Below are 26,917 nucleotides of genomic sequence, written 5' to 3' on the forward strand. Positions count from 1 at the left end.
GAGTTGTTTTGGGTGTGGTGGAGGGCAGTTTAAAAGCCGAATAAAGGTATGCTTTGAGTTTAATTTACTCCCCGTGTTCTCTGTGTGCTTCCTCCTTCCGGGTCACAGTGGTCACGCCCCTAACCCCAGGGGCCTACCACAATATATATATATATATATATATATATATATATATATATATATATATATATATATATATATATATATATATATATATATATATATATATACACTTAATCTAAATGAATTAAGCGATTGCTGCAAATGATGAATTATGAAGAATATCTTTTAAGGATTTTTTTTCGGAGGAGCCTGTTTTATTTTTTATTTTTTATTCTTTGTGAAAACAAAAGCAAAGGTAACTTGTTTCAGTGTGTTTATTGCAGGAAAACTCATGATGAAAATATGATTTACTGTATTTATCTCACAGCACTAATGCTAAGGTGGGCTGGTTGTTTATTTTTATTTATTTATTATTTGATGCTCGCTGATTAGCTGGAGCAGAAGATTGGTGAAAGTGTACAAACTGGCTAAAGGCAGATGACAGGCCGTGTGTAAAGACATTGGGCGAACAGATAACAGATGGATCGAAGTGACTTCACTCTCTGCGCTTCTTTATCTGCGGACATGAAGGGAAAGGGGAAAAAATGAAAGCACTAATACGCCACAGCCCTATAAATAGTCCCATTCCTGATCCATTCATAGATAGAGAGTAAACTCCCATTGGCCGCAGAGAACGAGACAAAAAGCTGGAGTTTTGGTCGGCTTCCAAAGAGCCCACAGAGAGAGGTGAGCATGAGGGGTCCTAATTTTAGAAAATGCGCCTGCCTGCTCAGGCTCTGTGATGCAGCATTGATGCAAAACACACATACCCCCACCTCCAACCACCCCCCATCACCACCACCACCACCACCACCGTGAAGCTGCTGGCTTTATTCTAAAGGAAACGCACTGTACTGTACTGCTGCGCTTATATAGGGCTCGGTAACCAAGGCAACAAACAACATCAGGACCAGAATGGTCAGATTAGTCGCATGGGTGTGAAGAGAAGCGAAGGTTGCTAATACTCTAAAGCATACATTTCGCTCCCAATTAGACGCTCCGGCGCGGGAAGCTGCCGAGACGTTCTCCAGAGCAGGAAATTCCAGCGTGAATTTCAGCGTCTTTATCGGACAGGTAGGACTTTCAGTACTCTACTACCTGTTTGAGGACTGCGTCTCACTCTGCAGTGCTGCCTGCAGAGTTAAACTAGTGTTTCTGATGCATGCAGCTACTGCGCTACTGACTGAATCACTACTGAATTAATACTGAGTTACTGCTGAGTTAATACTGAATCACTGCTGAATTAATTCTGCACTACTGACCGAATTACTGCTGAAATACTGCTGAAGTACTACTGAACTACTGTTAAGTTACTACTTAATTAATACTGCACTACTGACTAAATTACTGTTGAATTACTGCTGAAATATTAACTGAATTAATACTGAATTAATACTGCGCTACGGACTGAATTATTGCAGAAATACTACTGAAATACTGCTGAAGTACTACTGAATTAATGCTGCGCTTCTGACTAATTTAGTACTGAATTACTGCTGAATTACTACTGAATTACTGAATTACTACTGAGTTAATACTGCACTACTTACTAAATTACAACTGAAATAATGTTGAATTTATGCTGAAATTCTGACTGAATTAATACTGCACAACTGACTGAATTACTACTGAATTTTTACCGAGTTACTACTGCGCTACTGACTGAATTATTGCTGAAATACTGCTGAAGTACTACTGAATTAATACTGCACTTCAGACTGAATACTACTGAATTACTGCTGAATTACTACTAAATTACTGAAGTACTGAATTACTACTGAGTTAATACTGTACTACTTACTAAATTACAACTGAATTACTGTTGAATTTCTGCTGAATTTCAGCTGAAATTCTGACTGAATTAATACTGAATTAATACTGCACTACTGACTGAATTACTACTGAATTAATACTGCGCTACTGACTGAAATACTACTGAATTACTGCTGAAATACTGACTGAATTACTACTGAATTAATTCTGCACTACTGACTGAATTACTGCTGAATTACTACTGAAATACTGCTGAAGTACTACTAAATCACATTTTCCAGCTTTACTACATTATATTTTAACTGTTTATTGATATGGAATAGTTCATGATGACCTTTTTCTGTTTTAAAGATTCATTTTGATTATCTAAACTAATTTTAATTGCAGTAATATTGTAAAATGACCAGGTGGACAGCTTAAGCTTTACCTCTTTTTAATGTGTGATTAGTGAGAAAAATACTTTTTTCTCTCTGTTGTTTTCACTTCTGGAGTTCCTGTAAAGTGTGTCTGTAGGTTAGGTTATGATAGATTGTATTAATGCCTTAGGTTGGAAGTTTGTTGTAGCAAATTGATACTGTTTTACAGTACAACCAAGAGTGTTCAGATAAAAAGCTTTATTTTTGATTGTGAACAACTTCTGTAAACCTAATTACAATTATGGAGCCCTGCAGAGTGGTGGGAAGTAATTGTGAATTTATATTAACTAGAGGTTGGACAAAAAATCGATATCACAATGCATATTGTATCGTTTTTGTTTGGTTGTGAAAGAATTTGGTTGTTACATTCTGTGAAACTGTGACGCCAGGTAGAGAGGAGTGACGCGAGCCGAGTTAAAAATACAGACAGGTTTATTAGCAGGAAGGCTAACAGGTTCTGCTAACAGAAGAACCAGGTAAACAATGATCTCACCGATAACCAGAGACGTGGTCAAAAATACAGTCCGAGTTCGAAACCGAGAAACAGTCCAACCATACAACAAATCCAATAAGGGCAAAACAAAAGACATAAACCGATAATCCGAAAACAGGGTCGTAACGAGAAGGCAAAAACAGTAATCAGAAAAATGCTTAGTATGCAACATAAGTCGGCAATACCTCGCGGTGTTTGTTTACAAACGGATGCCTTAAATACAGGATCTAGATAAGAATGAACCGGAAGTAATTTAGTACACAGGTGAATCAGAGCGTCAGAGCATAACGTGATTGGGTGAAGGTGAAGGGTTATTATTGATGTCATAATCAGGGGAATTCTGGGAAATAGAGTCCTGTAGTGTGGAAGGAGAACCAGGCTGCGTAACAGAAACTGACACCCAGATTACTGGTATTTGGTTATTTAGGAGTATTTTATCATCTTCAGGTTGATGATGTGATATATTGAGTATCGCAGAATCTCAGTATCGTTATATCATCGTTACCGTGGGCAACATACTGTATTGTGACAAAATTGTATTGTGAGATGCCTTGTGAATCACACCTAATCATAACCTTTACTTACTTGTTTGGTTATTTAGATAATGCATTTATTTATTAATTTTTTTATTTTTTTAACTCATGAAATTGACCAAAAAGACAAAAACTGATGTTTTTTTTCAAAACTCATGGTGCTCTTGCTTAATTATTACATTATTTGCCTTATTTTTGATCATGTATCAATTGTCGATTATTACCCCTACTTCTGATACATTAAAGATTAGCATTTGAGCAATAACATACTAAGATAAATGCACTTATGCATAGCCACATATTATAGAAGGCATGGTAAACATATTTCCAGTGATGTTACAGTATGTATACATATCTATCTGAATTATCTTCAGTGATGGAAAAAAATAAGATGAAATGATACTGTTTTTTTTGTCTGTAATGCACAGAAAATTAGACTCTAATATTCTACTATAAAATATATAAAGCAAATCAATCCAATTAACTCAAATATGTAATTAGTTTCTATTGAATTGAATTGAAAGCCTGTGTGTAATATTTTATATTTAATATTGACCTTTAAATTTAATAAACCGTCCCTAAACAGTAAAGAAACATGATTTAAATTAATAAAAAATAGATGTTTCTTTGCCTCAGTGGTTCTAGTACTACTATTCTGTTTTTCCAGTACAGTGGGTGGGGCCAAGTTACAGTTTCATTGTTTTATAAACTTGTTCATTATCTGGTTCATAGTCTATTCTGATGGACAACAGCTCTGAGGTAGTGTTCAATTGTGTGTACATGATGACCCTACATGATGTCCTACATGAAGACCCTACATGATGTCCTACATGAAGACCCTACATGAAGACCCTACATGAAGACCCTTCATGATGACCCTACATTATGACCCTACATGATGTCCTACATGAAGACCCTACATGATGTCCTACATGATGACCCTACATTAGGACCCTACATGATGTCCTACATGATGACCCTACATAATGACCCTACATGATGACCCTACATGATGTCCTACATTATGAACCTACATGATGTCCTACATGATGACCCTACATGATGATCCTACATGATGACCCTACATGATGATCCTACATGATGACCCTACATTACGACCCTACATGATGTCCTACATGATGACCCTACATAATGACCCTACATGATGACCCTACATGATGTCCTACATGAAGACCCTACATGATGTCCTACATGAAGACCCTACATGAAGACCCTACATGAAGACCCTTCATGATGACCCTACATTATGACCCTACATGATGTCCTACATGAAGACCCTACATGATGTCCTACATGATGACCCTACATTAGGACCCTACATGATGTCCTACATGATGACCCTACATAATGACCCTACATGATGACCCTACATGATGTCCTACATTATGAACCTACATGATGTCCTACATGATGACCCTACATGATGATCCTACATGATGACCCTACATGATGATCCTACATGATGACCCTACATTACGACCCTACATGATGATCCTACATGATGACCCTACATGATGATCCTACATGATGACCCTACATTACGACCCTACATGATGTCCTACATGATGTCCATTGTAATGGATGCAGGGTCTGAATGGGTTAAGCAAATGCATTGATGCATATTCATATATTATTGAAGACATGATACATGGTGGTAAATTTAATTCTTCTGGATCAGTTAAACGTCTTTCTTCATCTAAAACCCGAAGAACATTAAAGACTGATGACTGACTGGTGAGGATGTTCTCAGGAATTAATTGAGCATTCAGCGATTGGCTCGTTGGCACACTGCTAGTGATATTACTGATAACCTGCCAAAGCAAATGAGATGATGATTAATAGAAGGAACGTGGTGCAGCCTGAACTTCTCCGATCACGCCGGCGTTCATCACGACCGCAGGCTCTGAGTTCTGTAGTGAATAGAAGGCAGCGATCAAAGGGCAGTAAGTTTCTATCTGTGAGACTCCGAGGTTTCTGGGTCTTGGCGTCGTCTTCAGCCATCTGCACCGTCTCACCACAGCTTGATGACATTCACCCTTTGAAGCTGTCCAAGGACCCTGCTGTCTGCCAGGCCCACAGTAGGCACTGAAAGACCTCAGTAGGTGCTCAAAAGCCCTTTTGAGAAATCTGCTTGCAGTATTTTGGAGGGATTCTCTCACACACTAGACTAAAACAAGTGAAACTACAATGTCATTGATTTAAAGTGCCTTTTAATGTTGGTCTAATGAAAAATCATGATTTCTGGTTCTAATCTCTTTTTCTCAGTTTGCCTGAAAGCAAATCCATTCCCTATTAAAACAATTTCAAATAAATAATTTTACTTCATTTACAGTGATGGGAGTAATGGCGTTGAAATAAACAGTGTTACTAACGCCGTTACTTTTTTCAGTAAGGAGTAATCTAACTAATTACTCTGATTGTAACTATAACACCGTTACTATTTCCCCATTACACCCCGTTACTGCCGCTCAAAGAACTTTTACGGGGGCGAGTAACACAAAAATAACGCAATAGTTACGTTTACTGGTAACTAATTACTTTTATAGTGGAGTAACTCAGTTAGTAACTCATTTACTTTTTTGGAGAAGTAACTAGTAACTATAAGTAATAACTTTTAAAGTGGAGTAACTCAGTTAGTAACTCAGTTACTTTTTTTGGAGAAGTAACTAGTAACAATAACTAATTACTTTTAAAGTGGAGTAACTCAGTTAGTAACTCATTTACTTTTTTGGAGAAGTATGTAGTAACTATAACTAATTACGTTAATAGTGCAGTAACTCAGTTAGTAACTCAGTTACTTTTTTGGAGAAGTATGTAGTAACTATAACTAATTACGTTAATAGTGGAGTAACTCAGTTAGTAACTCAGTTACTTTTTTGGAGAAGTATGTAGTAACTATAACTAATTACGTTAATAGTGGAGTAACTCAGTTAGTAACTCAGTTACTTTTTTGGAGAAGTAACTAGTAACTAAATAATTACGTTAATAGTGGAGTAACTCAGTTAGTAACTCAGTTACTTTTTTGGAGAAGTAACTAGTAACTAAATAATTACGTTAATAGTGGAGTAACTCAGTTAGTAACTCAGTCACTTTTTTGGAGAAGTATCTAGTAACTATAACTAATTACGTTAATAGTGGAGTAACTCAGTTAGTAACTCAGTTACTTTTTTGGAGAAGTAACTAGTAAATACAACCAATTACTTTTATAGTGGAGTAACTCAGTTAGTAACTCAGTTACTTTTTTTGGAGAAGTAACTAGTAACTATAGCTAATTACTTTTATAATGGAGTAATTTAGTTAGTAACTCAGTTACTTTTTTGGTGAAGTAACTAGTAACTATAACTAATTACTTTTAAAGTGGAGTAACTCAGTTAGTAACTCAGTTACTTTTTTTGGAGAAGTAACTAGTAACTATAACTAATTACTTTTAAAGTGGAGTAACTCAGTTAGTAACTCATTTACTTTTTTGGAGAAGTATCTAGTAACTATAACTAATTACGTTAATAGTGGAGTAACTCAGTTAGTAACTCAGTTACTTTTTGGAGAAGTAACTAGTAAATACAACCAATTACTTTTATAGTGGAGTAACTCAGTTAGTAACTCAGTTACTTTTTTTGGAGAAGTAACTAGTAACTATAGCTAATTACTTTTATAATGGAGTAATTTAGTTAGTAACTCAGTTACTTTTTTGGTGAAGTAACTAGTAACTATAACTAATTACTTTTAAAGTGGAGTAACTCAGTTAGTAACTCAGTTACTTTTTTTGGAGAAGTAACTAGTAACTATAACTAATTACTTTTAAAGTGGAGTAACTCAGTTAGTAACTCATTTACTTTTTTGGAGAAGTATCTAGTAACTATAACTAATTACGTTAATAGTGGAGTAACTCAGTTAGTAACTCAGTTACTTTTTTGGAGAAGTAACTAGTAACTAAATAATTACGTTAATAGTGGAGTAACTCAGTTAGTAACTCAGTTACTTTTTTGGAGAAGTAACTAGTAACTATAACTAATTACGTTAATAGTGGAGTAACTCAGTTACTTTTTTGGAGAAGTAACTAGTAACTATAACTAATTACTTTTATAGTGGAGTAACTCAGTTAGTAACTCAGTTACTTTTTTTGGAGAAGTAACTAGTAACTATAGCTAATTACTTTTATAATGGAGTAATTTAGTTAGTAACTCAGTTACTTTTTTGGTGAAGTAACTAGTAACTATAACTAATTACTTTTAAAGTGGAGTAACTCAGTTAGTAACTCAGTTACTTTTTTTGGAGAAGTAACTAGTAACTATAACTAATTATGTTAATAGTGGAGTAACTCAGTTAGTAACTCAGTTACTTTTTTGGAGAAGTAACTAGTAACTATAACTAATTACGTTAATAGTGGAGTAACTCAGTTAGTAACTCAGTTACTTTTTTGCAGAAGTAACTAGTAACTATAACTAATTACTTTTATAGTGGAGTAACTCAGTTAGTAACTCAGTTACTTTTTTTGGAGAAGTAATTAGTAACTATAGCTAATTACTTTTATAATGGAGTAATTTAGGTAGTAACTCAGTTACTTTTTTTGGAGAAGTAACTAGTAACTATAACTAATTACTTTTATAGTGGAGTAACTCAGTTAGTAACTCAGTTACTTTTTTTGGAGAAGTAATTAGTAACTATAACTAATTACTTTTATAGTGGAGTAACTCAGTTAGTAACTCAGTTACTTTTTTTGGAGAAGTAATTAGTAACTAGAGCTAATTACTTTTATAATGGAGTAATTTAGGTAGTAACTCAGTTACTTTTTTTGGAGAAGTAACTAGTAACTATAACTAATTACTTTTATAGTGGAGTAACTCAGTTAGTAACTCAGTTACTTTTTTTGGAGACGTAATTAGTAACTATAGCTAATTACTTTTATAATGGAGTAATTTAGGTAGTAACTCAGTTACTTTTTTTGGAGAAGTAATTAGTAACTATAGCTAATTACTTTTATAATGGAGTAATTTAGGTAGTAACTCAGTTACTTTTTTTGGAGAAGTAACTAGTAACTATAACTAATTACTTTTAAAGTGGAGTAACTCAGTTAGTAACTCAGTTACTTTTTTTGGAGAAGTAACTAGTAACTATAACTAATTACTTTTAAAGTGGAGTAACTCAGTTAGTAACTCAGTTACTTTTTTGGAGAAGTAACTAGTAACTATAACTAATTACTTTTTCAAAGTAACATGCCCAACACTGTTTATTTCAGAGGTTATGACATCTAGTATAGTTTTTCTGTCAGTCTCACTCTCTTCCCATTGGTTGCCGCCACCACTATTACACGTAAAGGGCGTGGCCTCCCTCACCATCATTGTGCAGTTGTTCCCCTCAGGGTATCTTAGCTTCTACTGAGGGAAGTTTTATATAATGGCTAAATGCTTGTGTGCAGTGTTGTAGGCTGTAAGAGCAGGTTGCTGTTTTCATAGTTGTGTTTTTGCACAGTTATACTGCCTTTGTGTGATGAATTAAAGAATGAAAGCCTGATTTGAAATTAAAAAAAAAAAGTTTCTCCAGCTTCAATTGTTATTTAATATTAAAATATTAAGTCATATTGAGTTATTCTAGCAATTTAATAGGTTTTATTTTTGGCTAAAAAAAAGGACGTTGGCAGGAAGTTTATAAAATTGACTAACAGAATAACAAAGTTTTAATTAGTTTAATCAAAGCTAAAATTAAACATTGCTGTGAGAAAAATTAACAGATTTTTCCAGATAAAAAAAGTTAATTAATTGTTTTAAAGAACTTTTTGATACTTGGGTTAAATAATATATTGATTGATTTTAAATCAAAATGTTAGATTTTAATTAAATCATAAATATAAATTGAAAAAAACTAATACATTTGGATGTAACAAATTAGAGTATTTATTAATAGAGTATTATAGAGTATTATTTTTTTTAGGTTGGTTCTAAAAATCTTTTTTTCCAGTGTGTACACATCCATTGTGATGCTGTTCTATAGGAGTGTGAGCAGAGGTGCCAAATAATGAAGTACAAATAGTTAGTTTCCTTACTTAAGTAAAAATGTACGTTGTCTTTACTTTACTATAGTAATTACTTTACATTTTTACACAATTATCTGAACTTTCTACTCCTTATATTTTAAAAATAGCCTCGTTACTCCTATTTCATTTCAGCTCATTTTTATTCCGGCTTCTCATCGTTCAATAAAACCCCTATCCAGATAAATCTCTCCATCCAGATAGAGTGAATCTGATTCTAATTGGATGCAGAGAAGTATAAACATATGGGCCTTTACACTCAATAGATGCCATTTGCATGTTGTAACTTTTTTTTTATTAAACTTATTTTTTTTTTTACCTTTTTTCAACTCTGAATATAATAACACACATATTTAACTATTTAAAACATGTACTGCTCAAACTCAGGCAGCTTTACTTAATTTTGCACAAGATTTCTAAACTGAAAATGGTTACAAAACTCATGTGACATTTAAAAAGAATGTTTTAAAACAAGTCCAATAATTCCTTTGAGTTTTTCTCCAGAAAGTCTTTATTTTAAAGAAATGCTTGACTGCATGTTCAAATAATTGATATTTATGACAAAAAAAAAAACTCCTGTGAATGGCATTCATTCCTGTAACTGGTACTCACTCCTGTTACTTTTTACGTTTTTGAGTAACAGGACTGAAAATAACAGGAATGTGTTTTTAGCATAGAATTAGCAAAAACATGAAAAATAGCTAAATGGTGGCTATGCTAATAGCATGAGGACACTGAGCCCATTTTAGTGATTTTCCAAAAAAATTGTATTTTAAAAATAAACAAAGAAGACCTAAGAATTAATTTCGGTAACAGGACTGAGAGTTGAGATTGAGCTCCTCAGTCATCGTTACAATAAGATCAAATATACAGAAAAACTAATGAGGGAACTTAACTTTGGTCTTCCCATGATCTTCAGAAGAACCAGCTAATGCCACTTCCTGTTGTAGATGTGACTTCCTGTTGTAAAATGAAAAACTAAAATATGTATTGTAATTAAATATTATGGATTTATTATGACAAAAATATTTTTAAAGCAAAGATGGGATTTGGAGTCACACAACAATGCAAAGAAAAATAAAAATACATCTCTGAAGGATTTTAATCATTATATTTTATGGTAAAGTTTATAGTTAGAGAGTGGGGGGACGGGTAACAAATGCTATTTTTTAGTGTTTAAGTAGTTTTTATTAATGTTTTTAATTACATATTATTCTTTTGCAATTAGATAAATGTACAAGACACTATGATTATGATTAATAATGGCACTCATTCAGTGGAATAGCCCATAAACATATACCATTCTGACTCCCTATTGGTTTATACTGTGATCCATCACACCTGCACTAAAACACTTGAGTTGATACTTTTACAACTTCTACAGAAGTATTTTATTAAACCCTAGTATCTATACTTCTACCTACAGATTAATGAATGGTAATACAGTGCTTTGATACTTTGCGTTATGTGGATCTGTTTTTAGTCTTTGTTGAAATTTAAGGAATAGCAGGTATCAGTGTACTCAGGTGATGGAAATGTTTGGAGAGTGATTCAGTGTTCGAGGGTTTGCAGAAGATGCTTTTCAAGGAGCAGAACTAATTTTTAGGAAGCAGATTCAGTTTTTTTATATTCTGTTTGTTTTTGACTAATCACCGGCATAGAAGCACTCTCCCACAGACTGAAGGACTTCTTCTCCTTTCATTTTACCTGACTGATTTTCATTGCGGAGAAAAAAAACAGTAGTTCAAGGGCAGCCTTGAAGCTTCGCTTTGTGTCGGTAGAGACAAATGATCCAGACAGAGGTAAAAAAAAAAAAAAAACAAGTAAAATGGTAAGAGTGCTACCTGGAATAGTAGTAGCTACTTATAATAGTATATATACTACTTAAAATATCATTGAAAAGTTATTTTATTTCAGTTATTCTCTTTAAAATGTGAAACTCCTATATTATATAGATGCATTAAACACAGAGTGATCTATTTTAAGTGTTTATTTCTTTTATTGTTAATAATTATGGCTTAAAGCCAATGAAAACCCAAAAATTAGTGTCTCAAAAATTAGAATATTATATAAGAACAATTGGTACTTTTTTGGGCTTTGGGTAATAAAATAAACCATCACTGATTGGTGGAAACTTCACACTAGACCTCGAGCAGTTTGGACTGTGTGTCTCTCCACTCTTCCTCCAGACTCTGCTCCCTTGATTTACAAATTAAATGTAAAATTTACTGATGATCAGTGATGGTTTGGAGAGTCATGTCTGTCATCTGCTGGTGTTGATCCACTGTGTTTTATTATCAAGTCTAAAGTCAGTGCAGTTTTGTTTTCCCACAAAATCTTACAGAACTTCATGCTTCCCTCTGATACTGACAACTTTTATGGAGATGTGGATTTCATTTTCAAGCAGGACTTGGCACACTGCCAAAAGTACCAATTGGTCTTATATAATATTCTAGTTTTCTTAAACACTGATTTTTGGGTTTTCATTGGCTTTAAGCCAAAATCATCAACAATAAAAGAAAAAATAGCTTAAAATTGATCCCTTACACAGGGATTTCTCCAGTTTATTTTAATCATTTAATTATGTAATAGGCTAAACTGAGATGAAGTTCTCACACAATAATGTTCATTAATGTTTTTTTCTGAAATTGTCACACAATTTTACGAAGCGTTTTTTAATCGATTGGTCAACATCTACCCATCTTTGCTTCTGAGAGACTATTTCGAGAAGTGTTGCTACCATCAAATTCTAATTAAATGGCAAAATTTCTCATTTTTAGCCTCTTTTTGAGTTCTATGTTCTACTGTAAATAGAATATGGGTCTATGTGGTTTGCAAATGGATGCATTCTGACTTTGTTTGGAATTGGGCTGGTATGCGTTATGCCTCTTAGGGCTCTATTTTGGCGATCAATAGCGAATCAGTCAATTGTGTATTGAGCAGCTGGATTTAGGGTGTGTTGGTGTGTCTTTGGTATCTTGAGGACACAAAATATGCCTTACGCAGCTCAAAACATGCAAAAGGCATATACTAATTCTCATGATTAATCATGGGTGTGGTTAATTGTGGGCGTAATGTGAAATAAACCAATCAGTGTCAGTTGTCATTCCCTTTAAGAGTCAGGTGAGCTCTTGACTCTTGACTTTGGTGTGTTCGTATCTTAACAGTGTGGCGGTTTTGCGTGTCTCAGCAGAGACAGATACTGACCTGCGCGTTCACACTGTGAGAATACACCAGCAGCTCATTTAAGGGAACAGTAATGCTATTTTATTCTTTATTCTGTTTATTGTTGAGTTAAAAAAGTCGGATTTGTGCTCTCTAGTGTGCATTGCTGGCCTATAGAAATGGACTCTGACTGTTGACTGTAGTCAGGGTTTTAATCAGTCAGTGGAGCTCCTGTGTTTTCAACCACCAAAATATATAGAAACACAAAAGAAATGTACCTGAACACACCTCACTTTAAGACCACCACACCCATCAGTGTACACTCTAAGAAAAGTAAGTACAGATTTGTACTTAAAAGAGTATAAAGCTTGTCGCTGGGGCTGTACCTTATTATTGAGGTACAAAAAAGTACCTTTCAGTGAAAGTCCTTTTTTGTACCCATGGTTTTTGTGCCAGTAAAGATTATAAAGATTATATAAACATCACCATCAACTGAATATGTGTCAAGAACTTGATGATCCAAAATTGTCTGGCTTTCAAATAAAAAAATGTAATTAAAATAAATATTGTTTATTAGTACAGTGATACAGAATACTGAATGTACCTTTTGGCTGCTTAAATGGTACAAATCTGTACTTATTAATGTTAGAAATGACTTTGTACTTCAGAGGGAAGAAATCTGACCCTGTAAAGACCAATATTGTACCTTTGAGGGTACAATTATGAAGAGTGTACCTTTGAGTACAAAAAAGTACTTATATCGTACCTCTGTTTTTTAGAGTTTAGATATATTACTAAACTCTGACGCTATTTTAAGGCATGGACTATTGATGGGGTGTAAGATAGCAATGAGCTTCACGACGCACCTTGCACAGTGTGTAGATAGGGTGCATTGTCTTAATAATACAATTAAACCAGTCTCTAAGAGAATCCCTGTCCATGCCAGTCTACTCTTTTGCTAAAAGTGCTTAATCAGATCACAAAACTGTGACTCCAGTATTCCTGAATGACATCAGAAGCGTTCAGTAGTCAGAATATCAGTGTGTGATCAGTTCAACAGATGTGATGAAACCCTGAGACATCTTAACTGACCTGCAGAATGACTACGATTCAGTCTCTTACCTGATTGGCACTGAGAGAAGATGTGAAGTTCTGCAGAAGAAATGATGCATTGTATTTTTGTCCTTTTAGCTTCTGATCATTTTTTCTTTACAGAACTTTACAAAAGTTTTTGATCTTGAATATAGGAATATGAATATAAAGTACAGAACTGGTCAACAGTTTGGACACATCATAAAAAGTTTCTTTTTTACTTTATTTTAAAATGTTTTGCATTGTAGATTAAAATTAAAGTCATCCAAACTATAAAGAAAAACATATGAAATTATCAAGTAATCAAAAAAATGTTAAATACACTAGATGACACTTTGGCAAATCTCTGCTGGATTTTGATAATATGTTTGAGAGCATCAGTTGAAGTAAAGTAGTGAAGAGGTAGAGTTACAGGTATACAGTGAATAGTGAATATATGAGTAATGTTCTAATCCAGGTTATGAGAAGCAACAACTACTCAACTAAATAAATAAAAATATATACTTTAAGAATAAAATGATCTGTTATTATGAAAAGAAGAATTTCAAAAGCTTTAAAACAATCAAGTGCAGTCACTGCAAAATTGCATTGATGAAACTGGCACTTATCAGTACCACAAAAGTTCCCTCTGTTGCACATGATAAGATAATCAGAGTTACCAGCCTCAGAAACTGTTAGTTAAGATTATTTTGTTTTTTTTAAGTTACTATGATATGATTCCTTATGTGTTCCTTCATAGTCTGGGTCACTTCACTATTCATTTACTATGTAGGAAAAAATGTAAAAAAAATTCTATAAGGTGCATTTAGCATTATTTCTACATTTAAATGGAACCCTAAATCAAAAAAAAAAAAAATGTGGGCATGGCGCATTGTAACACCCCTATTAGTAATACAGCTTTGGAATAAAATAAGAGAGCACTTAAAAATGATGAGTTTCTTTGATTTTACCAAGTTGAAAACCTCTGGAATATAATCAAGAGGAAATAAAGTTATCCAAAAGCAGTGTGTAAGAGTGGTGGAGGAGAACATGATGCCAAGATGCATGAAAACTGTAAAACTGTGATAAAAAACCATCAGGGTTATTCCACCAAATACAGATTCCTGGACTCTTAAAACTTAAACTTAATGAATATGAACTTGTTTTCTTTGCATTATTTGAGGTCTGAAATTTGGGAGAAATGTTGTCTGTAGTTTATAGAATAAAACAACAATGTTCATTTTACTCAAACATAAACCTAGAAACCAGAGAAACTGATTCAGAAACTGAAGTGGTCTCTTTTTTATTTTTTATTTTTGTTGTCCAGAGCTGTATATATATATATATATATATATATATATATATATATATATATATATATATATATATATATATAAGCAGAAGAGGAGCAGAATTGACTGCAGTTAAACAGAGAGCACGGACCTGAGCAACGTTTCTGTGAAATGGAAGGTTATTGCAGTGGCAGAACTCTCCGTGCTCTGTATTTCTGTACTGTTTGGAGTGGAAGAGATAAATAGATAAAAAACACAGGAGGGATTTTTCCAGCGTGCTTTCAGACAGAGCTGAGAGACAGCAGGCTGAGACGAGGCTGGCAGTTCTGCAGGGAGAGAGCCAAACAATGCTGAAGGCTTCAAACCCAATGTTCAGCTGTGCAGACAACTTACTATAGAAGACAACAAAGAGAGAGAGAGAGAGAGAGAGAGAGAGAGAGAGAGAGAGAGAGAGAGATGTCTGAAGAATTGGACTACTAAAGAATTTATCATATCATAAGTCGTGAAGTCTTGAAGTACACGATATATGCATAAGACCTAACCCAGTTTTAGAAACGCTTCCACCTTTCAGACGCTGGAGTAAAATCTGGAGTAGCTTTTAACTAACTAGGAAAATAACCTCGAGGGGTCTAGAGGCAGTCTGAACTGAGGAGGAGAAAACCATCATTTGATCAGTTCAAGCTGCAGCAGTCAAGGAATAGTATAGTACAGCTGCGGTGGATAGGACTTTTAACCTCATGGAATTTTAGCAGAAAAAAATCAACAGTTATATTTTAGCTTGTTTAACCCTCCTTTTCTGTTACGGGTCAAAGTTACCAGTCTCAGAAACCGCAATTTGGGAGTATTTTGGTTTGTTTAACTTTTTTTTTTAAGTTACTACATTATTCCATATGTGTTCCTTCATATTCTGAATCACTTCACTATTTATTTACCATGTAGGAAAAAATATTTTAAAATGTATACAGTGCATTCTGCATTATTTCTACATATAATAAATAAAAAATATAAAAAAATAACCATAAATCGAAACAAATTGTGGGCATGGCACATTGTAACACGACTATTAGTAATACAGCTTTGTAAAAAAAATAAGAGAGCACTTAAAAATGACGAGTTTCTTTGATTTTACCAAATTGAAAACCTCTGGGATATAATCAACAGTTATATTTTAGTTTGTTTAACCCTCCATTTATATTACGGGTCAAACTGACCCGTTTAAAAGATTAAAGATCTAGGAAAAATAGTTAAAAGTAATTTTTCAGTATAAAACTTCTTCTGCTTGCCTTAATTACTGTAATCAACATATAACCTCCTGCAATAAACAAAAACTAAAACTAAATTGCAATGTTATGTTTCAATGTTATGTAAAACTATTATAATGTAAAATATGTTGGTCTTTCAAAAGTAGTAAAATAGTGAAACATTTGTTTTTTTTTTGGAAAAACAAGTGAATTATCCTGAATGAAGCATTACCTGTTAGAGGTAAGGAACACCATTGCAATAAATATTATAGAATAATAAGTAATAGAGTTAGTAACATTATGATGATTATTATTATTATTATTATTATTATTATTATTATTATTATTATTATTATTATTATTATTATTATTATTATTATTTTTAATAATTATTATTTTGGATATTAATTGGATAATAAAACGTGCACCGGATTAAATTGACCATTTTCACCCAGTCTCTTTCTTATTATTGAATCATTAACACTGATCTTAACTGAGGCTTTAGTGAGATCCTGCAGTTCTTTAAATGTTGTTCTGGGTTCTTTTGGGATCTCCTGGATGAGTTGTTCATGCCCTTTTGGAGTAATTTTGTTCAGTCGGCCGGTCACTCCTGGGAAGGTTCACCAGTGTTCCATGTTTCTCCATCAGTGAATAATAGTGAATCACTGTGGTTCTCTGGAGTCCCAAAGCTTTAGAAACGACTTTATAACCTTTTCCAGACTGATAGATGATCAATGACTTTGTTTTTTCATCTGTTCTCAAATTTCTTTAGCACAGGGCCTAATGTGTTGCTTTTTGAGATATTTTATCCATTACAATCAACATCCTGTATTTTCTTAATTTTTTATGTTTTGTCGCACAGAACACTATTTAACACTGTTTGAGAGCTGAGTTTGTTGTCCATCAGAATAGACCATGAACCAGCCAATGAATGATTTTTTAAACCAATGAAACTGTAGCTTGGTCCCGCCCACTGCATTGGAAAAACAAAGTAATAGCTAATTTTTACTTTTATAATGTGATTCAGAACCCTTTTTTAATAATTTGTTTTACTGCTTACATGGTTTATGAAATTAAAAGGTCAATATGAAATATAAAACATTACAAACAGGCTTCCATTCCAATGGATATATATATATATATATATATATATATATATATATATATATATATATATATATATATATATATATATATTTATATGTTAATTCTTACGAATGATGGAAATAATAATTAATTGAGATATTAGTTAATGTCTTGTTTAAATTAATTATTGTATTCTTACATTTTTCTTCCATCACTGGAGATAATGTAGGTCTGGAGGGTTTAAACACATCACACATAAAACAAAGTATGGGCAATGAATTAGATGCTCACAGTAAAATTAATAAAAAATATATATTAAATATACGTTCAAACATTTACAGCAGTGGTCAGCAACCCTGGAGATCTATCTTCCTGCAGCTTTCACATTCTGCCTGAATCTAACACCAATTTCAAGTAATCAGGGGCTTGTGAACTCAGTAATTAGAGAGATTGATTGGATTTGATTGGGGTTAAATTAAAAATCAGCAGGAAGGTAAATCTGCAGGAGCAGGTTGATGACCACTGTTCTGAAGGATGGGCATCAAGGAGACTTAAATAATGAACATGTAATCAGATCAAATGTAGTTTTATCCATCTTCCTTTTGATTATATTCCAAGTCAAGTCAAGAGGCTTTTATTGTCATTATATATAGAACAGGTACACAGGTGCAACGGAACTATGTTCCTCCGGAAACATGGTGCAACATGGAACGACAATACAATAGACAAAGAAAAAGTGCAAAAGTGTAACGATAGTGCAACATAAAACTATAACACTACAATAAATACAATACAGCTCCATCTCTGTGTGTTGAGGAGTCTGATTTCCTGGTGGAAGAAGCTGTTGCAGATTTTGGTAGTGGAGGCTCTGTGCGTTGAGGAGTTTGATTGCCTGGTGGATAAAGCTGTTGCAAAGTCTGCTAGTGGAGGTGCTGGGTGTTGAGGAGTCTGACTGGCTGGTTGACGGAGGAAGTTGTTGTAGAGTCTGGTAGTGGAGGCTCTGAGTGTTGAGGGGTCTGACTGCCTGGTGGAAGAAGCTGTTGCAGTGTCTAGTAGTGGAGGTGCTGAGTGTTGAGGAGTCTGATTTCCTGGTGGATGAAGCTGTTGCAGTGTCTAGTAGTGGAGGTGCTGAGTGTTGAGGAGTCTGATTTCCTGGTGGAAGAAGCTGTTGCAGAGTCTGGTAGTGGAGACGCTGAGTGTTGATAGGTCTGACTGCCTGGTGGATGGAAGAAGCTGTTGCAGAGTCTGGTAGTGAAGGCTCTGTAAGTTGAGGAGTCTGTTCTCTATAGATTTTTGCAATTCTGATGTTGCAAAAGAGTGTGAAATGCAGTTGTTCACGCTAGGAACACTCTACAAGACATGCCTGATGTCCTGGAGATGTCCTGACCCACTGTTGCAGAGTCTAGTAGTGGAGGCTCTGTGTGTTGAGGGGTCTGACTGCCTGGTGGAAGAAGTTGTTGCAGAGTCTGGTAGTGGAGGCTCTGTGAGTTGAGGAGTCTGATTTCCTGGTGGATGAAGCTGTTGCAGAGTCTGGTAGTGGAGGCTCTGTGACTTGAGGAGTCTGACTGCCTGGTGGAAGAAGCAGTTACAGAGTCTGTTCTCTATAGATTTTTGCAATTCTGATGTGTAAAATGAGTGTAAAATGCCTGATGTTCTGGAGATGTTCTGACCCACGTTCTTGTAAAAGGGTTTCAGATTCCTCCACATCTCCATGTTTCACTCGCTGCCTAATATCATTCACTCCCTTGCAAGAAGATAATCAGTGTTGTCTGCTTCAGCTGTCAGTGTTTTTAATACGAGCGGAGCTGCAGGAGTGTTTTTATTTCTGTAAGTTAGGATGGCAAAGTGTGTGAATGCTGATAAATCGATGGCTCTGTTAGGAGCAGAGCTTCTACACAACATAACAAAACTGTACATTTATTTTTCAGCGCTGCGTCTGCAGTGCCTGGAGTCTAGCGAAGGCTGCGTCTGGCCAAAAGGGCAATTAAAGGCATGGAGCTGCGCTGATGAGCAGAGTGAGACGCCCCTGTCTCTGAGCAAGCTATTTATGTAATGACTTGCCTGCTTTTCGGAGGATATCAGCGAGGCTTGTTTTTTATGCATCTGGTAGTTAGCTGCAGGGTGTAATGATGCTGCAGCCTGTGCTCCTGTTTTTTTTTTTTTTTGGTGCTGTTTGGTGTCAGCCGTAAGACTAGGATGGAGTCAGCTCTGGAAACAATGAAGAGAGCACTTCAGTTTCTGAATCAGTTTCTCTGATTTTGCTATTTATAGGTTTATGTTTCAGTAAAATGAACATTGTTGTTTTATTCTATAAACGACAGACAACATTTCTCCCAAATTCCAAATAAAAATATTCTTATTTAGAGCATTTATTTACAGAAAATGAGGAGAAATGGCTGAAATCTCAAATAATGCAAAGAAAACAAGTTCATATTCATAAAGTTTTAAGAGTTCAGAAATCAATATTTGGTGGAATAACCCTGGTTTTTAATCACAGTTTTTATGCATCTTGGCATCATGTTCTCCTCCACCAGTCTTACACACTGCTTTTGGATAACTTTATGCTGCTTTACTCCTGGTGCAAAAAGTCTAGCACTTCAGCTTGGTTTGATAGCTTTGGTATTCAATTTGAAGGTTTTCAATATGGTAGAAATTTAAAGAAACTAATTTTTAAGTGATCTCATTTTTTCCAGAGCTATATATGTGAAAAGTAATCATAAAACATGGATTATTGATATGTATTTATTTCACTTTAAATTTAAAGAGGATTTTGGAACTACATTCAGGAAGAGTTTGAACGAGCGCATGTATAAACACTTACATATGATATACTGATTTATTTATTTGTTTGACTTGCTGCTGTGAGACTATCAAGTGCCCATTTGCTAGTTGGAAATATGAAATAATTTTAAGACAGATAAGAGAACTTTGGGCTGGATTTTGAGCAGCTTCTGCTTTTCAGAGGAAGCCAGTCCCACTCTCCTAGATACAGCTCTGGAAAACAATGAAGAGATCACTTCAGTTTCTGAATCAGTTTCTCTGATTTTGCTATTTATAGGCTTATGTTTGAGTAAAATGAACATTGTTGTTTTATTCTATAAACTACAGACAACATTTCTCCCAAATGTATATATGTAGAGCATTTATTTGGCTGAAATTACAAAAAAAAATGCAGAGCTTTCAGGCCTCAGTTTTAAGAGTTCATAAATCAATATTTGGTGGAATAACCCTGTTTTTTAATCACAGTTTTTTCATGCATCTTGGCATCATGTTCTCCTCCACCAGTCTTACACACTGCTTTTGGATAACTTTATGCTGCTTTACTCCTGGTGCAAAAAATTCAAGCAGTTCAGTTTGGTTTGATGGCTTGTGATCATCCATCTTCCTCTTGATTATATTCCAGAGGTTTTCAATTTGGTAAAATCAAAGAAACTCATCGGTTTTAAGTGGCCTCTTATTTTTTTTCAGAGCTGTATATCTGCTGAAGTATGATGCTGATTAATTTGTTGAGACTGGTTCAACCGTTGCTGCTGTGAGACCCTATTAAATGTTCTTTTGCTAGTTGGTAACATGCCGCCAGTTTATGGCTGTTCAGGGAGAATGGCAGGAGGCGAGAGAACTCAAATTACATCGGGTTGGAGTTCGGGCAGCTTCTGCTTTACATAGGAAGCCAGTTCCACCTCTTCTATAGAAGAGTCAGGAAGAAGAGATGTATAAGAGTGATAGAGCGAATGCAAAGTATTTATAGGATGTTAAATTGTCAAATACCAGCTATATTCTTACCAGTTTCAGTCTCTTTCAGTATTAGCCATTTAAGGGCTCTGTCACTTTTATGCAAATCAGCTGTTGCTAACTACACACCCTATATTTAAGATGAGCGCTTACCACACATTAGTGTTAGCTTGTGCTAAGTGGTGAAACAAAAACAAGCTAGTTCATGCTTAACTGCCAAAGAAGCACAAAACATCTCCTTCATTTGCTGACTTGCCATGGACAGTAGGTACAGATCCCTCAGTCAGAAGAAGTCTGCTACCTAATCCTGCTGTGTACTCTCCAAAGCTCTGTATTGCCAAGATAGCAATGTATGTCTGACTGCTGAATGGATGGATGAGGTCTGTCTAGCTTTCTGGGTTGTATTCAGTCAGTGGTGCACCTGTGTTTTCTGTTGCGAAGATAGCAATACTCCATCAGCATAGATAGAGTATATCCACAAGCACTATCACTATTTAAATGACACAGGTGTAAGATAACAATGAGCATCATGACGCAGCTTGCACAGGGTGTAAGGTAGAGCCCCAAATCTCACATTATGCTGATTTAAGTTGCAGTAACGGTGTATTCCACCATATTTTTAGGTAATTTTTTCCAAGTACTGCAGCAAAACAACTGAGATTTTGTTCCTGAAAACATCAGCAGTGCTCAGTTTGAGGTTTTGGCAGTGAGGGGTTGCAGGTTGCAGCACACTGCTGGTTCGGGTCCTGAAGCCTGTCTGATACAGAAGCGCTTGTTGTTTTTTAGTGAAGGCCGTCTGCGGGTTATTTCAGCCTCCTCACGCTGTGATCGATGATGGAAATCCTCTGTGGTCTTAAATTATTAATTCTGCTTTCTTTTTAGAAAAGCTCAGAAGCTCAGACAGACTTTCAGGCCTGACAGACGAGGTGAACTGGCTACAGTACTGAAACTCATTAGCCTACAAATATACACTGTATATCTGACCAAATTCACTTACGAACTGATCTGTAAAATATATTTAAGCCTTTCAGACCTGAAATATATTCCAGTGATGGGAAAATATAAGAATATCAGGACACAAAAGAGGACTGTAATATTTTAACTCTTTATAAACCCTATATTTAAAATTAAATCCAAATAACTAAAATATTCAACTTTTTTATGATTGCCATTGCACTGTTTAGCATTTTTTTAATATTTGATATTGACCTTTTTAATTTTATAAACCATCCCTAAAAAGTAAAATAAACATTATAAAAAAAAATGTTTAAAAGCACATAAAATTAGTAAAAATTATCTCTTACTTTGCCTCATCAGCTCTAATGTGCAGGTGTGATGGATCACAGTATAAACCAATAGGGTATCAGAATGGTATATATTTATACTTCTCTACATCCAATCATAATCAGATTCACTCTATCTGGATGGAGAGATTTTTATCTGAAAGGGGTTTTTGAATGATAAGAAGCCAGAATACTTTTAAGCAATTAAGCTGTTGCTGGGCACACCCCATGTTTATGCTGAGTGTTTGCCACACGTAAGCGTTAGCGTAAGTGTGCTAATTTGCAAAACACAGACAAGATAGTTGTCACCATGCTTAACAGTGATAGAAACACATTGTTAAACTCATTATTCAAAAGTTTGCTTATACATCTTCCTTATCTGCTGACTTGAACAAGCCATGAACAGTAGATATAGATTCCACCCTCAGACGAAGTCTGTTGGCTAATCCTGCTGTGTACTCTCTGAGGTTCTGTGTTGCCAAGATAGCAATGAACTGTGACTGTTGACGTCTGTCTAGGTTGTATTCAGTCAGTGGTGCAACTGTGTTTTCTGCTGCCGAGATAGCAATTTGCCAGAAGTGGAATGAATCAAGCTAAAAAAAAGGGGTTTTAAGTGATGATTGTGTAAAAATGTAGTAGAAGGAGTAGAACAGAAGAAAAAACAATCTTTCTTACATAAGTTAGGTAATAAAATATGTGTACTTCATTACTTGACACCTCTGCTAGTGATTAATCACGACTAATTCTAGTATATTGTAGTAAATAATCAGCTTTTACTGTATGTAGAAGTAGAGTTTTGGTTATTTTCAGACTCTGGAGCTGAATTTTTTAGTTTCTCAGGTATGTTATACAGATCCTGAGATAGTCTGAGACATGGGTCTGCCACAGAATGAGGAAAGACTGGTACAGGTAGCAGCAGAACAGGGAAACTTTGGACTGGTAGCTAATTGGCTCTGACAGTGGCAACATGACTTCTGCTTCCACTGTTAGTGAACAACATGTCCAACTTTTCTGCTCTTGAAAGACAATGAGCACAGAGTCTGAGTTTTAGCTCATACTGCTGCTGTTACTTCAGTAAAAAGCCTGCAGCAAACCAGCCCTAAATGAAGCCGAGCATTAGATCAGCTCCTCGTCATCTGCTTGTCGTCATCATGTTAACGTCAAGGTTTGCATCAGTTGTGAGGACGTCCCTCACTGAGAGGAAACTAGAGAGAAGCTGGAGACATCTACAGTATTTCTGTGTAGGACTGGATTTCCTTAACACAACCTCAATTCCTGTTCCATTTAGCCTGATGTCTTGGATTTGTTTTGATTTGTGTAACCCAGGGGTGTCCAAACTTTTTTGTTGGGGGCCAGAAGGAGAAATATATTTGAAGTCACGGGCCACAGACTCTGTAATAAAACAAATAATGAAATATACCACTTTAAATAATACATTTTTCCTGATTACTTTCATTTACACACCATTTTACTTGACTAACTATCTTTATCTTTGACAGTGTTGTGTAAACTAAGATTTTTCAAATTGATGTTTAATTTCATGATGTCTCTTAATATTAAACTCCTTAATTACGCCAACTTTTAGACTCTTTGGCCCATTTTTCTGTGCTAGAAATGCGCACCCTCTCCGCTTTTAGACTCTTTGGCCCGTTTTTCTGCGCTAGAAATGCGCACTCTCTCCGCTTTTAGACTCTTTTACCCCGTTTTTCTGTGCTAGAAATGCAAACTCTCTCCGCTTTTAGACTCTTTGCCTTGTTTTTCTGCGCCAGAAATGCGCACCCTCTCCACTTTTAGACTCTTTGGCCCGTTTTTCTGCGCTAGAAATGCGCACTCTCTCCGCTTTTAGACTCTTTGGCCCGTTTTTCTGCGCTAGAAATGCGCACTCTCTCCGCTTTTAGACTCTTTGCCTTGTTTTTCTGCGCCAGAAATGCGCACTCTCTCCACTTTTAGACTCTTTGGCCCGTTTTTCTGCGCTAGAAATGCGCACCCTCTCCACTTTTAGACTCTTTTACCCCGTTTTTCTGCGCTAGAAATGCACACCCTCTCTGCTTTTAGACTCTTTGGCCCGTTTTTCTGCGCTAGAAATGCGCACTCTCTCCGCTTTTAGACTCTTTGCCTTGTTTTTCTGCGCCAGAAATGCACACTCTCTCCGCTTTTAGACTCTTTGGCCCGTTTTTCTGCGCTAGAAATGCGCACTCTCCCTGCTTTTAGAGTCTTTGCCCCGTTTTTCTGTTCTGACACCCCCTGTGTAACCTATACTTTACTATTACTATTAATATACTAGTATTTTCTTATACTTTCAGGAGGGGGACAAAAATATTTAAAAGGAATAAACTCTAGTGTAGCTCCATATTCCACCTTCAACAGCTTGGAAATTAAATGTGCCATCAGCTGCATGTGTGGGTGTGTGTGTATATGTGTGTGTGTGTATGCATCTAAGCTGTATTACATCCTTATTTTAGGTATATTTTTTCCATGTATAACAGCAAATCAGCTAAGATTTATTTAAAGTTGTTCCTGGAAACAGCGATCCATTATCAACCCTATGTTTAGAGTGCTTATATTTTGGTCAAAATATCCCTATTTGATGCCATGTATTGATAATGTATTGCAAACAAATTGTGTGTGTGTGTGTGTGTGTGTGCACTAAGCGCTGTATTACACCATACTTTTAGGTACAGTGTCATGAAAAAGTATTTTCCCCTTTAAAGATTTATTTTGTTTTTGCTTTTTGGTCCTTTTTTTTTTTTACATTTTTCAAATAAACTTTAATATCAGATAATATATATAATCTGAGTAAATATAAAATAATTTTAATGATGCAGTTTTTAAATTTTTAAATGGTTACATTTTATAAGAGAAAAAAGCAATCCAAACCAACCTGGCCCTAAGTGAAAAAGCAATTGCCCCCATGAATTAACTGTGATTATCCACATTTTTGGAAAGCTGAGTTCAATTTCACTAACCCCAACCAGACCTCATTACTGCCAGACCTGTAGAATCAATAAATCACTTAAATACAACCTGTCTGACAACATTAAGCAGATAAAAGATCTCAAAAAGCAGCACATTATTATACCCCAATCTGAAGAAATAAAAAAACAGATTAGAAAAAACTAAATCATCAACTCCAGAGAACCACAGTGATTCACTATTATTCACTAATGGAGAAAACATGGAACACTGGTGAACCTTCCCAGGAGTGACCGGCCGACCAAAATTACTCCAAAAGGGCATGAAGAACTCATCCAGGAGATCCCAAAACAACCCAGAACACCATTTAAAGAACTGCAGGACAATATGACATATTAATGTTGAATTTTTGTTCCAACGATCATTAGATCAACTTCTCATCATGTGCTTGTCTTCATCACATTGCCGTAAAGGTGAATAAGGTGCCATCAGCTCTGTGTGTATCTAAGCAGTATTACACCATAATTTAAAAAAGTACTGTACCATGAAAAAGTATTTGCTCCCTTACAGATTTACTTTGTTTTTGCTTTTTAGTCATTCTTACATTTTTCAGATTATCCAATAAACTTTAATAATACACAAATATAATCTGAGTAAATATAAAAAGCTTTTAGTGATACAATTAAAAATAGCTAAAAATAATAAATAATAATAATAATTATGAAACCTGATTCAATTGATAGGAGAAAAAAAAACAAAAGAAGATAATACTAATACAACAAAAAACAGTTCAAATTAAATTAAAACTAACTTTTATATCGTACAATAAAAAATACAAATAAATAAATGAATAATGATACAAAAATAATAATAATAATAATAATAATAATAATAATAATAATAATAAAATAAACTAATTAAAATAAGTAAAAAGCAATAGTACAAAACAAATAAATAAAATAATGAAATAAATAAAAAGGAAATAAAGAACTAAGAAAAGAACTAAAAAAGGAATAAAAGTTAAGAATAAATACAATTAACTAAAACAGGTTCAGGCTGATTCTAGAATTTCTCCTCGGGCTATCTATCTATCTATCTATCTATCTATCTATCTATCTATCTATCTATCTATCTATCTATCTATCTATCTATCTATCTATCTATCTATCTATCTATCTATCTATCTATCTATCTATCTATCTATCTATCTATCTATCTATCTATCTATCTATCTATCTATCTATCTATCTGATCTGATCTAGTTGGTTGCATACGGTTTAGAGTGTCCTGCTCGCTGGTGCTCTGTAGCTAAAAGCAGATAGTACTCCAAAACCACATGGACAACTCATCCAGGAGGTCCCGAAAGAACATAGAACTACATCTTTAACTGCTGGACAATATGATATTTTACAGTTTTTCTCAATTGGTTTGGCTCATTTCTTGAAACTGAGATGACATTCCTATAACTATAAGGTAAATTGGCCAAACAGACTTACAGTTCTTCGCAACACTTCAGTCCCTCTCCCATATAAATAGTCAGAACCATAGAAATGGCATAGATCCTTCTCAATTGCTTTGGCACATTTTCATTCATTTCGTCCTCCTGTCAAAATACTGGACGGTGCAGCACAACTACATGGATCCTCATCACATGCTCATATCGCTCCAAAAACAGTTTACCCATGAGTCAAAACTAATTTCCTTTCTCACACAAATCATCAGGGCCCCCAAAATGCATTGTCCCTTTGGCATTGTGTAAGTACTGCAA

The 26,917-nt window shown here is 34.9% G+C and overlaps 1 protein-coding gene across 2 annotated transcripts in view; it reads left to right on the forward strand.

Annotated features, from left to right (window-relative positions):
• camkva (CaM kinase-like vesicle-associated a) overlaps positions 1-26,917 on the forward strand; it is an 84,698-nt gene that overhangs the window by 27,639 nt on the left and 30,142 nt on the right. Inside the window, exon 1 of one of the 2 annotated variants that reach the window (XM_022675534.2) lies at positions 950-1,176. The exons of the other annotated variant lie outside the window; for it this stretch is intronic. The gene's annotated coding sequence lies outside the window, so the exon portion shown is untranslated. Of the gene's footprint in view, positions 1-949; positions 1,177-26,917 lie in introns of those variants that run through there. 2 annotated transcript variants of the gene reach the window in all.

Source organism: Astyanax mexicanus, chromosome 5, assembly GCF_023375975.1.
Source record: "Astyanax mexicanus isolate ESR-SI-001 chromosome 5, AstMex3_surface, whole genome shotgun sequence".
In the NCBI taxonomy this organism is placed as follows: domain Eukaryota; kingdom Metazoa; phylum Chordata; class Actinopteri; order Characiformes; family Acestrorhamphidae; genus Astyanax; species Astyanax mexicanus.